The sequence below is a fragment of the Hevea brasiliensis genome, chromosome 5 (genome assembly GCF_030052815.1).
Source record: "Hevea brasiliensis isolate MT/VB/25A 57/8 chromosome 5, ASM3005281v1, whole genome shotgun sequence".
NCBI lineage: Eukaryota > Viridiplantae > Streptophyta > Magnoliopsida > Malpighiales > Euphorbiaceae > Hevea > Hevea brasiliensis.
Window position 1 is genome coordinate 57,794,213 of NC_079497.1, and position 10,343 is coordinate 57,804,555.

The window sequence follows — 10,343 nt, forward strand, 5'->3', positions numbered from 1 at the left end:
TTAAATTCTTTATGACATTCACTGTCTTTGAATTTAACTATGGTTTTAAGTATCCACTATTTATACGACTTATGATTTATGATTTAAAGTTGCATTTTGTTAATGTTGTGTACCACTGAGACATTAGCTCAGCGATAGCTTTTCATTGCTATCGCAGGTAGACAGGCTGACAGGGCGGCAGACTAGGCTGCTAGTGCTACATTGAGAGTTCATCGAGTATATTGAGTGAACCATACTTTGCATTTTGTATTGTAATGTATGTTCACTGTATGTATATATTGTTCTTGGGTTTGAGCAATTGTAAATTAAAATTGTAAATTGAAGTTGTAAATTAAATTTGTAAATTATTTTGGCTTGTAAATATTGTGATATATTTCTTTTATCTCAACTTTTGAAAACACTGGAAAATTATTATGGATTTGAGTTGACAAATGTTGAGAAACTTATTATGTTGATTGGATATTGGAGTTTGGGGATTGAACAAAATATTGGAAGTGCTTTTTATAGGTTTTTGAAGAACTGTTTTATTCAAAATACAGATGGCACTCTACCAAAATTTTTACAGAAATTATTAATACTTTAAATGTGTTATCTGATTTCACTTCAGTTAAAAAAATTTTTTAACACTGGTCAATAGTGCTCACCACTTTGTAAAGAAGTAAGAAAAGGTTTGAAATCCCTTGTAGTGTATTTAATGAGCTATCAGTAGGCAAAGTTTAGTAATTCATTAGATATACTACGAGATCATGTTATGCCTTACCTAGGGTGTGACAGTAGGGGTTCCTCCCATAAGTAATATCTCACATCATGTAGGAATTTCTTCCTTTGCTGATAAGTCATGTTTGGAGGCAGTACCCTGCATACAAGAAAATTAACAAAGTTAGCGTACCATGGAGCTTTGGAGAATGCAAGTAATTGCTCATCAGGAAATGAATCGTCAATTGCCAATTCGAAATCTTCCATGTACTCCAATTTTAGTTTAGAAAGATGGTCAGCTACTACACTTTTAGATCCCTTTTTGTCCTTTATTTCAAGGTTAAATTCTTGCAAGAATAGTATCCATCGAATCAGTCTTGGTTTTGCTTCCTTTTTATTCATAAGGTACCGGATTGCAGCATGATCTGTGAATACAATGACTTTTGACCCGATGAGGTAAGATCTGAATTTGTCCATTGCAAATGCCACTGCTAGGAATTCCTTCTCTATGGTAGCATAATTGATTTGTGCATCATCTAGTGTCTTGCTAGCATAATAAATAGCATGGAGCTTTTTATCTTTTCTTTGCCCGAGCACTGCTCCAACTACAAAATCGCTCGCATCGCACATAACCTTGAATGGTAGTTCCCAATTCGGTGGCTGCATTATTGGTGCTGATATCAGGGCCTCTTTGATTCTGTTAAAGGAGACAAGTCAATTTTCATCAAAATCAAAGGGAACATCTTGATTTAACAAGTTAGTAAGTGGCTTAACTATTTTGGAAAAGTCTTTGATGAATCTTTTGTAGAATCCTGCATGACCCAAAAAGCTTCACACTCCCTTGTCTGATGTTGGGGGTTTAATATTTTGAATGATCTCAATTTTTACCTTATCAACTTCAATTCCTCTTTCTGATATCAAATGTCCCAGAACTATGCCTTCCCTTACTATAAAGTGGCATTTTTCCCAATTTAGAACCGGGTTTGATTCTTCACATCTTTGTAACACCTTAGATAAATTAGCTAGGCAATCATCAAAAGTAGTTCCATAGACAGAAAAATCATCCATAAAAACATTCATAATATCTTCAATATAATCAGAAAAGATAGCCATCATGCATCTTTGAATGGTAGCAGGGGCATTACAAAGACCAAAAGGCATTCTTCTATATGTAAATGTTCCATAGGGACAAGTGAACGTTGTTTTTTCTTGGTCTTCTGAGTGAATAGGAATTTGAAAGAATCCCGAGTACCCATCTAGATAACAAAAATAAGAGTGTTTTGCTAACCTTTCTAACATTTGGTCGATGAAAGGAAGAGGGAAATGATCTTTTCTGGTGGAACTATTCAATTTCCTATAATCTATTTACATTCGCCAACCAGGGACTACTCTAGTAGGAATTAGTTCATTGCTTGCATTTTGGATAACAGTTGTCCCACCTTTCTTAGGAACTACATGTACTGGACTGACCCTTTTACTATCAGAAATTGGGTATATGATACCTGCATCTAATAGTTTTAAAATTTCTTTCTTGACTACTTCTTTCATGTTTGGGTTAAGTCTTCTTTGATGTTCGATTTTGGGTTTACTGTTTTCTTCCATGGGTATCCTATGCATGCAAATGGAAGGGTTGATCCCCTTCAGGTCTTCTATTTTATACCCTAATGCTTTGCTATGGATCTTAAGTTCTCTTAACAATTTTTCCTCTTCTAACTTAGATAGGTTAGCATTGATTATAATAGGATAATTAGACTTTGAGTCTAGGAATGTGTACCTTAGTGAAGACGGGAGAGGTTTAAGCTCTACCTGTTTGGAGTTTTCCTGGGGCTTACCTTTGGTTTGTTTCTCCTTCAACTTTTCTATCTCGAAAGCCTTAGCTAGAGGTAGGGGTGGAGGAGCTGCCAACTGTTTTGCACATGCTGCTATTTTAGTATTTTCATCATCCACTATGTGGCTGCGCACAATACATGTTTCAAGAGGATCTTTAGGATGCATCTTATGAAATTCCTCTTTAACTTGTTCATCAATTTTGTCAACCTTGAAGCATTCATCAGGTTCAAATTTGTGTTTTATTGTGTCGAACAAGTTGAACTCCACTTCTTCTTCTCCTACCTTGAGGGTTAATCGTCCATTTTTGATGTCTATGATGGCTCTGGCGGTTGCCAAGAATGGTCTTCCCAAGATGATGGGAATTTGGACATCTTCTTCCATCTCAAGGACAACAAAGTCCACTAGAATGAAGAATTTGCCCACTTTGATAGAGATGTTCTCAAGTATCCCTATAGGATATTCAACGGATCAATTAGCCAATTACAATGAGATTGTTGTGGGTTTCAATTCCTCGATCTCCAGCATTTTGCATATTGATAGAGGTATTAGACTAACGCTTGCCCCAAGATCGTAGAGGGCCTTGCCTATTTTCTTGTAACCAATGATACAAGGTATGAAGAAGCTTCCTGGATCTTTCAACTCTGGAGGCAGTTTATTTTGCAGAATGGCACTGCATTCCTCTGTTAGAGCTACTGTACCATAGTATTCTAGCTTCCTTTTCTTTGACAAAATTTCTTTAAGAAATTTGGCATAAGACGACATCTGAGAAAGTGCTTCAGTGAAGGGGATGTTAATGTAAAGTTTCTGTAAAACTTCCAAAAACTTTCCAAACTGCTTGTCCAGTTTGGCTTTCTGAAATCTCTGAGGAAAAGGTAGGGGTGGCTGGTATTGTTCTGGTAATTTCCTTGTCTTCCTTGCTTCCTCTTCCTGATCTTTCTTAGCTTCTTCCTCCTTTTTCTCTGCTTGGTCTTTAGATTTTTCTATGGTTTCCTCTATCGATTCTACCTCTGCTTGTACTAGAGTTCTCCCACTCCTTAGTGCAGCTGCCTTACACTGCTCCATTAGGTTCATTTCTAGTTGACTGGGCAGTTTGCCAGCAGGCTTACTTGAAGAACTTGCTTGCTGAGCAATTTGATTCTCTAGCATCTTGTTATGGGTAGCAAGTTGGTCCATTCTGGAAGTCAGCTATTTAATCAATTCAGTTTGTTGTTGTTGAGCTGTTAGGAATCCTTCTATCACGATTTTCATGGTCATTTTCGGTTCAGGTTATTGAGGTTAGAGAGGTAGTGATGGCTGTGTAAAGTTCTGACCTCTGTTCTGAAATCCAGGGGGGTGCTGGAGGTTTGTACCCTTGTTGCTTGTTTATTGGCTGGTTCTGCTGATTAGACCATGAGAAATTTGGGTAGTTTCTCCATCCAGGGTTGTAAGTATTTGAATACGGATTGTTTGGTTGCCTCTGGTTGAAGTTTCCCCCATTATTCACATAGTTCATCTGTTCTATAGGTTCGTTGAAATTGTTGTATTCTGAATTCATGTATCGTCCTTCATAGCTGCACTCATGTTGACTATTTATACCAACTACGTTAGCTTGCATTCTTTCGAGTTTCTTTGTGAGCTGATCAAACTGGGCATTTATCATGCTTAGGTCTTCTACTTCTAGGAGCCTGTAGTTCTTCTTGCATTTCCTCTTTCATTTGACCACTCATAATTATGGTATGCAACCCTTTATAGAAGTTCAAGTGCCTGTGGCATGGTTTTCTCCATTAGATCGACCCTTTGCAGCTGAATCAAATGTGCTCCTTGTAGAGGGTAGTAATCCATTATAAAAATTTTGCACCAATAGCCAATCTTCTATGCCATGGTGTGGACATTTCCTCTATAGGTCTTTATATCTTTCCCATGCGTCATAGAGTGATTCTCCTTCCTTTTGTCTGAAGGTGTTGAGTTTAAGGCTCAGCTTTGCAGTCTTTGCAGGTGGGAAATACCTTACTAGAAAAGCTCGAGAGAGGTTTTCCCAGTTAGTGAATGTTCCAGCCGGTTGAGAAAGTAACCACTTCCTTGCTCTGTCTCGAAGGGAGAATGGGAATGCTCTGAGTCTTATTGCTTGATCAGACACTCCATTCATCTTGAATGTATCACACAAGGCAAGAAAGCACTAGAGGTGGTAGTGTGGATCCTCTGTTGGTGAACCTGCAAACTGGGTTTGTTGAATCATTTGGAGCCAAGCTAGTTTTAATTCAAAGTTGTTAGCTTCCACTGTGGGTCTAGTGACATTGGGCTGAAATCCTTAGATAGATGGAGCTCCGTAATCTCTTAAGTGTCTTGGTCTGTCATTATTAACAGCTATGGTTGGGATTTCAGGATCTCCTTGACTGTGCTCTTGATGTTTCCTTTCCCTCTTGATGGCTTTCAGAGTTCTGTCTATTTCTGGATCACAGTCCAAAATTTCTTCTGGCTTTGTTCTGGTCATATACCAGATTGGGCACCTGAGAGAAAAGAAAAGAGATACAGCCAGTAAAATAAAATTAAATAATAAATATAATTGCCTAAATCAGTTAAATCGCCTATCGCTTGATATTACTAAAACCAAAAAAACTCCCCGGCAACAGCGCCAAAAACTTGTTTCGCTATTTTGCAATCACTGCAAGTGCACGTATCGCTAACAAGTAATAAAGTGATAAGTAGAGCATCGTTCCCACGAGGAATTTTGTTTAGCAAGTACCAATCTACATAGAAATCTTGACTGTCTAGGTTATCGAATACTTAGGAAATGAAGTTTGTTAACCTTACACACTAGAATGGTAAACTTAAAACGAAATGATTTATTTGAAGCAATTCTGGAATTAAGATTTCACACTTGAATCTTACTAGGAATGTTATCTTGTTTATTTACTAAATTGAGGATCGTTTTCCTTGATGGAAATCAATCCTAAGTTATCCTAAATCCTCTCTCAAGGCATCTAGGGTGTATTTTAATTAACTCAAACCCTACTTTCGTGGTGATGAAATTAATTAAAATCCTTTAAAAACTTTGACCAAATTTTAGGTTCCACAAAGGTATCAGCCTATGTCTAGGTCAGAATTCCTAAGTTCAAGATCTTGATTTTCTAATGTTAATCTTTACCTTTTAGTCCTTCAATTAACATCTACAATCATGACGAAGTGGGTATCAACACATAGCATGCATTAAGATCACAAGAAATTAAATAAAAAAACGAATCTCAAATCCAATAAATAAAATTCAGTGTTCATTCATAATAATAATTATAAGAGCTAGTCTCCCAAATCCAAAATAAGAAAACTACTCACTCATAGTGAGGTCAATAAATGTCATGATAAAAAAGGTAAAAACAATGACAAGAGAGTTATGCAGAAGAAATAAATAATAAAAATCTGTCTAAGGAGATGAAATGAAGGAACCAAAGAGAGTTTGCAGCTTTGATCTTGTGGAGCTTCAACTAGAAAACTTATTTTTGGTACTGATGTAGAGTTAGACAACAGCAACCTTCAGTAGCAGTCCCGACGATAGTGGCCGACTCCCTTTTCTGATGTTTTCTTTTCTATATATATTGGTTGCTCTAAGGTTAGGTCATTTGGAGTCCAAAAGGCTTTAGGAGTCTCATTCAAATCAAAAACCACGAGGGGAATTCGAGTCAGAAAATAGGTTATAGCATAGTACACGGCCTGTGTGTCACTACACGGGTCCTGCAAAACAGGGTCGTGTAACTTGCTGGAGGAGAATCGCGTGGTCTTATTTTGGCATAAAAAGTTACACGGGTCTGTGCCAACTACATGGGCCTGATTACACGGGCTGTGTAATGTTATTCCCATAAGGTTCTTCAAGCTTGCGCCCGACAGAGACTTACCTGGGTCCTTGCAAATTACATGGGTCTACTTACACAACCCGTTTACTTGTGTTTCTCATCGATTCTCTTAGCTTTCTTCTGACAGGGAGTTACATGGTTCTGGGGCTTGGTTTACATGACCCATGTAGTTTGTATCAGCAGCAATTCTTTGTCTTTTTGCCTCTCCAAGCTTTCCTTTGCACTCCCATTCTTTGGGGCTTCACCTAAACACCTGAAATAATGCAAAAAACATGGAATTAAGGGCTTGGCAACAGACTTTATGAAAACTAATGAAATCAACTACTATGCATGAAAATACTTGCCTAAATGCTATGATTTTAGAATACAAATATGCTTAAAAACATCTATACAATTCAAGTGTATCAATCCGTATGGGTTGTTGTGCATATGTCAAGTCCGGTTGAATTTCAATCTCTTCCATGGAGATGACATGTGAAGGGCTTGAGCGGTATCTTCTTAGCATAGAAACATGAAATACATTATGGATCTTATCCAGTTCTGGTGGTAAAGCTAGCAGATAGGTCACTGGACCCACACGTTCAATGATTTCATATGGGCCAATGAACCTAGGGCTTAACTTACCCTTTCTTCCAAACCTCAGTACCTTCTTCTGCGGTGAGACTTTGAGAAATACTTTATCACTAACTGCATACTCTATCTCTTTTCTCTTCAAGTCAGCATAAGATTTCTATCTATCTGAAGTAACATTCAAATTAGCTTTGATTAATTTTACTTTCTCCTCAGTCTGCTTCACTAGGTCTGATCCTATTAGCTTATCTTCGCTCAATTCAGTCCAATATACTGGGATTCTACACTTCCTCCCATACATTGCTTTATATGGGGCCATTTGAATACTAGCTTAGTAGCTATTGTTAAATGCGAATTCTGCCAATGGGAGATATCTATCCTAACTCCCCTCAAACTTAATGACACAACTCCTCAGCATATCCTCAAGGAACTATCACATAATTCACATTGTTACTATCATTTCAATTTATTAGTTGTAAGAATTCAATTAGTTTTTAGGTTTACCTGGATTACTTGTTCTGACTGTCCATCCATCTGAGGATGAAAAGCCATGCTAAAGCGGAGTTGTATGCCCAAGGCTTCTTACAACTTTTTCCAAAATCTCGACGTAAACCTTGGGTCTCGATCAGATATGATGGAAAGTGGGATTCCATGCAGTCTAACTATCTCACTAATATATAATTCTGCTAGCTTCTCCAGTGAGTAGTCAGTCCTAACTAGCAGAAAATGTACTGACTTTGTTAATCTATCCACTATCACCCACACTACATCATGCTTCTTCTAGGTGAAAGGTAGACCACTGACAAAATCCATAGTGACCCGTTCCCATTTCCATTCAAGTATGCTTATAGGCTGTAGCAATCCTGATGGAACTTGATGTTCTGCTTTAACTTGCTGACGTGTCAAACACCTAGTAACATAGTCAGCTATATCCATCTTCTTACCAGGCCACTAATAATAAGGCTTTAGATCATTATACATTTTTGTGCTTCCCGGGTGCATAACATAAACACTGGTGTGTGCTTCTTTTAGAATACTAGTCTTCAATTCCCCATCATCTAGTACACACACTCTCCCTTTGTAGTACATACACCCATCTGCTTTCACCTCATAATCAGTTTTCTTCCCCTCTGAGATTTTTCCCATAATAGCCATTAATTTTTCAACTGCCTTTTGCCCATCTTATATCTGCTGTAGCAGGTTTGGCCTCGCCTGTAACTTGGCAAAAATAGCTCCATCTTGAGCTAAAGACAGACGGGCATTTAGTGTTCTTAAAGCTGTGATGGACATTTTGCTCAAGGCATCAGCAACTACATTTGCCTTCCCATGGTGGTAATCTATCACACAATCATAGTCCTTTAGGAACTCAATACATTGCCTTTGTCTAAGGTTGAGCTCCTTTTGGGTTGGCAAATATTTTAAACTTTTTTTATCTGTGTAGATGTAACACTTTTCACCATACAAAAAATGCCTCCATATCTTCAATGCGAAGATAATTACTACTAGCTCTAAATCATGAGTAGGGTAATTCTGTTCATGTAGCCTTAACTGCCTAGAAGTATAGGCGACCACTTTACCTTCTTGCATCAATACACACCCTAACCCATTATGCGAGGCATAACTATATACCACAAAGTCTTTTCCTGTTACTGGTTGTGTTAACACTAGTGCCTCTATCAACATAGCCTTCAGCCTCTTAAAAGTGGCTTGGCACTTGTCGTTCCAGCCAAATTTCACATTCTTGTGTAAGAACTTGGTCATTGGAGCAGCTATGAGAGAGAACCCCTTCACAAATCTTCTGTAATGCCCAGCTAGCCCCAAGAAACTTCTAACCTCAGTTGTATTTCTGGGAGGTTTCCATTCCATCACTGCTTTTATCTTCTTGGGATCCACTCTAATCCCCTCAGCTGACACTATGTGTCCAAGGAAGGAGATCTCACTCATCCAGAAGTCACACTTGGACAGCTTAGCATATAGTTTCTTTTCTCACAGGGTTTGCAGAACAATCCTCAAATGTTCATCGTGTTCTTCCCTGGTCTTTGAATACACCAGGATGTCATCAATAAAGACCACTACAAGCCGATCTAGATATGGATGGAATATATAGTTCACAAGGTCCATGAATGTTGCTGGTGCATTTGTTAATCCAAACGACATCATTAGGAATTCATAATGCCCATACCGAGTTCTGAATGCAGTTTTGACACATCTGCATCCTTTACCCTCAGCTGATGAAACCCTGATCTGAGATTAATTTTTGAAAATACACTAGCTCCCTTCAACTAATCAAACATATTGTCAATTCTGGGTAACAGATATTTATTCTTCACAATTACTTTGTTCAACTGCCGATAATCAATGCACAATCTTAAGGTTCCATCCTTCTTCTTCACAAATAGCACCGGAGCTCCCCATGGTGACACACTGTGGCGTATGAACCCCTTATCTAGTGTAATACCCCTATGTTCGGTAGTGCGTTCTACTGTTCCAGTGACCAGTGTCTGTCCAGACAGCTAAGATGCCTAGAACTACATTTAAATGTTAGTGAGAAGACATAAAATAATGAAATACAAGAAAGAAAAATACAAGAAAAACAAAGGAAAAATAATAGCAATAAAATGTAACCAAGTTAAACGAGCCGAAAACCATAGCGATGGGTGGTCGCACAGGGAAGTTGCAGCGTGGACCGTTGACTAGCCCTAGACAGTAGGGAACCTTGAAAAATATTTTAAGACTTCAATAAACATCTATTGAAGTATAAATGACATTAGAAATATCAAAGAAAAATTAATTAATTAGTACAAAGAAAAACGAGAATTGAGAAAACGACAAAACTCGGTGTTACCGAAAAATCAGGAATGCAACCCGAATAGGGGCATTATGGTCATTTGATACCCCGAGTTGACTTTTGACCTCAATGTCCATTAAAAATAAATGATATTAAACTTTGAAAATGTCATAAAAAAATGAAATTGTGGTACATAATGTAAATAGTGAAAGAATGGTGACAAAATTGGAAACTTTGGATTATTAAATCATTAACCAAACTTAGTGCTCCACTAAGTTAAGTTAGTGGACATTAAAATATCACAAATGTGGGCTGAAACTTCATCTTCAACCTCTCATTTCTGAAACATCCGAATTCATCCTCCATGGGACTCCATGGCCAAAGCTTAACCAAGCTCCATGTATCCATGATTTAGCCATAAAAACCTTAAGCTACCTTCATTAAACTTGACCACCACACCTTAGGTAGCACTTAGGGAACTTGGTGGAGTTTTGAGGAAGTCCATAAGAGTTAAGTGGCCATTCTTCATCCTTTCTTTGTTAAACTTTGAGTTGAGGTTGTGTTTGTTTGATTTATAGAAGAAGTTTGGAGTTTTGATGAGTTAAGGTGCTGCTCCATTTCGGCAGCCATGGAAC

At 37.9% G+C, this 10,343-nt stretch overlaps 1 non-coding gene across 1 annotated transcript; it reads left to right on the plus strand.

Annotated features, from left to right (window-relative positions):
- Positions 1–4,379: 4,379 nt before the first annotated feature.
- LOC131180452 (small nucleolar RNA R71) lies at positions 4,380–4,486 on the plus strand. Its single transcript, XR_009149224.1, has one exon. It is a non-coding gene; the product is annotated as a small nucleolar RNA R71 (small nucleolar RNA).
- The last annotated feature ends 5,857 nt before the right edge of the window (positions 4,487–10,343 follow it).